Below are 4,667 nucleotides of genomic sequence, written 5' to 3'. Positions count from 1 at the left end.
TCAACGCCTAACATTTAAAGGTGGACAGCCCGCCAAGGACCACAAAGACTCTAACATGAAAGATAGAGACCAAAAGCAAACAGAAAAGAAAAATAACTCAGAGGAGAGAGATATAATTCAGTAAGCAGAATAAAACTCCGGGAAAAAAACCTATATTACTGTCAGAAAGATAAGAGAAAGTATTATTACATGCTTGAAGTAAGAATAAAATGATATGAAAAAGAATATTTGGAGAACAAGAAAACACTCTTGTAAATTAAAACTATGAGTTGAAATAAATAATTCGACAAAATAGTTAAAGCTCAAGTTAAGAAAATTTCCCAGAATGTCAAACAAAATGACAAAGATAGAAAATAGGAGAAAAAGGATACGAGAATGAGAGGATCAAACTAAGAGGTACACTATCCAATTAGTAAATGTTCCAGAAAAAAAGAACAGAAAAGATACGAGCTAGAAAATTGTCAAAGTAACACGAGAAATTTTTCTAGCTATGAAGGACATATGTTTCCAAGTTAAAGAGGCCACTACAATAAACGAGATAACACTCACACCAAAGCATATGATTGAGAAACTTTACAAGATCTAAATGCTTCTGAGGGGGAAAAAGCAGGTCAACCTAAAGACGTGGGAACCAGAATCACGTGAGACTTTTCAAAAGCAACGCTGGGAGTTAGAAGATAATGGAGTCCTTTGTTCCACATGCTGAGGGAAAAATTAGTTCCCAGCCAGAGGACTATTCTCAGCCAAACTACCAGTCATGTATTAGAATAGAATAAAGACACTTGCATTCAGGCATAAATCTCAAAAAATTAACCTCTGTGCATTCACAAGAAACTACCAGAAAGTGTGCTCCACCAAAACAAAGGATTAAACTAAGGCAGAGAAAGTTATGGGATCCAGAAAACAGAGCATCTGACACGGAATGGAGGCGAGGAGAGTTCCTAGGATCATGGGAAGGGAGACGCCCCTCAGAATGAGAGCTGTGCAACAGACCTAGAGAGCAACCAGCCCAGATGGAGGGGAAGGCAGGGGCTCCAAGGGGCCGTCTCAAGAGGAGAAAAAGAGCCTAATTTACCAGATGTGTCAGACCAGGTTGAAGGACTCTGTCTGTCCCTCTGCAAAAGTTAGGGGAAAGAATTAGTGATAAGTACATAGAAAATTAATGAACGAGATATACATATATATATATTTATATTTTTATATATAGAAAACTAAGTAATTTTTAACTGCGGGAGGCGGGAAATGAATGCAAAAAAAAGTGATCATAGCATACTACACAGCTTAGCTCTGAACTACAGTTACATAGTCATGCTAATGGCAACGATAAATGATACAAAGAAAAACTGTGATCTAACTAGAGAGGGAGGATGGGAGAGGAGGAGCATCAGCCTCCTTGCTGGGGGAAGCATAGGCAGCTAAATCCTTAAAGGATGAGGACAACAGATAATTCTGGTAACAGAATTAAGAACTAGAATATGCATATAGTTTAGAAACGTGAAGGTAGAGACCAAAACAAAGGTCTAAAAGAAATGAAGGTGTTTGCCTCAAAATCTAAAAGTGTGATCACGTATGTTGGACGAGTGGGGGACACAGGCACTTTCACAGACTGCTGGAGGACGTGTGAACTGACATACCCCCAACCAGCAACGTTTTAAGTGTACATCCCTCTCGGGCCAGCAATTCCTCTTACATCACTTAGCTTATGATGCACTCAGAGCTGGGAACGCAGCAGGAGTAAGGATTGCGTGCAGCATTGTTTGAACAGCAAGGGAGTAAAAATGACCCAAAAGCTCATCACTAGGGACTGGTTAAGTAAATTACAGTACATCTCTATGCTGATGATGAAAGACCACGCAGACGGAGGGAGAGGGAGGGAGGGAGGGAGAAATTCTAGAGATCTCCAAGGTATAGAAAAATTTGTATTAAAAAAACGGGGAAACACACATTTGTTTATGCATAAACTATCATCTCAGGAGGAAGAGGTAGTGGGGAGACATTTCACTCTATGGTTTAAAGTTTTTAAACCATATTAAATGTATTTTCCTCAGATGTATTATCTTTTCAAACTATTAACTTTTTTTCCCTAGATTGGCACCTGAGCTAACATCTGTTGCCAATCTTCTTTTTAATTCTTTTTCTTTTTCTCCCCAACCCCCTCCCCCCCCACCCCCGTACATAGTTGTATATCCTAGTAGTGGGTCGTTCTAGTTGTGGCATATGGGAAGGCGCCTCAGCATGGCCTGATGAGTGGTGCCATGTCCGCGCTCAGGATCTGAACCAGCGAAACCCTGGGCCGCCGAAGCGGAGTGCGCAAACTTAACCACTCGCCCACGGGGCCGGCCCCCTAACTTTTTTTTGAGGAAAAAAAGGGAAGCAGCTGCCTCCAGGGAGTGGGACATGGGGTCGGGAAGGGTGGGGAAGGGGACTGCTGCTTTTTGTTATAAGCCTTGTGCTTCCACTTGACTTTTAAAACTATGTACATGTACAACTTCAATAAAATTTTCAAAAGTTGAAAGGAAAGCAGAGCTAAGAAAGGGAATGAAGCCTGTGCTGATGAGGAACAGAAAGGACATGTGGGGAATAGATTTATTTACAACCTCTGTGCTCCCAGGGGCTGGAAGACAAACACGAACCTTGGGAAAAGATTCTTGAAACGGGAGGAAATAATCAAGGCCGTCCCCCATCAACCGAGCCCTCTCCGAGCCATGTGGCACTGAGACATGACGGGTATTAGAGGCCCGAGTGAGCTCCAGACTGGCTGGAAGATGCCTTTGACAGTTCTTGACGAGCGTGCCTCTAGTGCTGACCCCACAGCGGCCTGCCGTGCCTCTGAGCGTGCTGTTCTTATCGTCTGCCTCGCCATTGTGATGGGCCAAGGACCACATTCACCTCTAATCATATGGAAAGATGTGCTCTGCACCGGGCATGTGAGGGAGAGCGCATCTTCCACGACACTGGGTGAAGTGGAAAGTCTCGAGTTGTCACAGCCCTTAAACTGGGCCCTGCATGTCTTTCTCACTGGCTCCCAGCCTGGCACCTCCTGGACCCCCTCATTTGCCCCAGAGGCAGAGCAGAGAGGGTTCCTATGCAGCAAAGAGGTGGAGTCAGCCCAGATCCTGTTCAACCCCTTCCCAAGAGTTCCCTGGCTCCCAGATCTCTGAGGCCAGTGGAAAGTGAGGTCTCCATGAGGTCTGTCTACCCTGGCTCCGTGGGAGTAAGTTCCATCGTCCTGCACGATGCCTCATTGGACTGTACAGCTGTCTCGCTGCCCTGACTTCGGGGATTCTGGGCTCACTTCAGCCACCCTGTTTGTCCATTCAACAACTATTTATTGAGAGCCATCTATGTACCAGGCTGAGGAAAGATGGTGCCCAGTTTGTCTAACCTGCCTGCAGACCAGAGGGGGCAGGAAAACAGACTGTGAGGAGCCACTGGCATTAGTGATCACTTAGTCACACGCTGGTCGGCCAAACGCTCACTGGGGACAAAGGTCTCACATGGGAGGCTCATAGACATATTTTTCTGGCTTACTGAGTATTTTTAAAAGATTGAATTAGCCGCCACTTAAAAATTAGGAGATTTCATGTAAAAACATAAATTTCTGGTTTCTCTCGACTACCAGAAGATTCGGCATCCTAGGGTCCTCTTTCACTCGACTCCTAGGTGGTGTCCATCAGTCCCTGGAGTCTGCCCTGGCTTGCTCTGCTCACTCATATCCCCCCCCCCCGGCCAAGGAGGTGGCCAGGTTTCTGTCTTAGCCTCAGAGCGAGCTCAGGCAGTGTTCGAGTGGAATGAATTAAGTTTCAACCTATGGTACAGGAACTGAATCCCACAGCACCTCAAAATTCTTTGGGAGTCTAGCATCAGAGCTGATATACAGATTATGTTTCAGTAAAAAAAAGTCCATCTTCTTACACTGTTATCTGGGCCTCGAGACAGGGACAACTGAGGTTCGCGGGAGGACAGAACAGCTGACAGTCTTCTGTCGCTGCTGCCTGCGTCCCCCTTGACTAGGGTTAACACAAGGTTATTCTGTGGAGCTTCTCCACATTCCAACTCCCGGGCCGCCCCAGACCAATTAAAACTCAGAATCTCTGGGGGTGGGCCCTGCAGGAGTCTTGTTTAAACTCCTCAGGTGCTTTCAAGGTACAGCCAAGGTGGAGCCCTTCCTTGGGCTGCGGATGGGTGGTGGCAAGTAGCTTGCTGGGACGGACACATGTCATCTTCTGTCCTAATTATAGTCCAGATCAGCCTTCCCCAGGTTCCTCCTGCCCCTGGGATTCTGGACGTAGGTGGGGATTTTACACTTTCTGGCTGAGGGGAATTTCAGGCCTCTCTCCGGTGAATGCACTTGCATTTACTGCTCTAATGTGAGCCGGTCTTGGGTTTTCTCTTCCCTGCTCATAGCATAATTTTCCCTTTCAGAGAGGTTTCCTCTCAAAGAGAAGGTCAGGACCCTTCCTCCAGCTCTTCACATAAGTTGAGCTGAGAGCTTCTAACCCTGCGGCAGCTACGGAAAGCTATGTGTCCTGGGGACATCGGTGGAGTGTCTGAGTGAGCACGTGGGGGAGACGGGAGAGCGGGGCTGTTGTAATCTACATCTCACTCGCTGCCCGATCCCACTCTGCCATGCAGCGCGCCTTGATTCCCCTACGGGGATGGAGTAA

At 46.3% G+C, this 4,667-nt stretch overlaps 1 protein-coding gene across 1 annotated transcript in view; it reads right to left on the bottom strand.

Moving 5' to 3' along the window:
• Positions 1-4,667, bottom strand: part of BTBD9 (BTB domain containing 9) — a 381,549-nt gene that overhangs the window by 29,425 nt on the left and 347,457 nt on the right. The gene's annotated exons all lie outside the window — the stretch shown is intronic.

This window comes from Equus asinus, chromosome 8, assembly GCF_041296235.1.
Source record: "Equus asinus isolate D_3611 breed Donkey chromosome 8, EquAss-T2T_v2, whole genome shotgun sequence".
In the NCBI taxonomy this organism is placed as follows: Eukaryota; Metazoa; Chordata; class Mammalia; order Perissodactyla; family Equidae; genus Equus; species Equus asinus.
The sequence above is the reverse complement of the archived record's forward strand: the minus strand, read 5'-3'. Positions and strand labels throughout refer to the sequence as shown.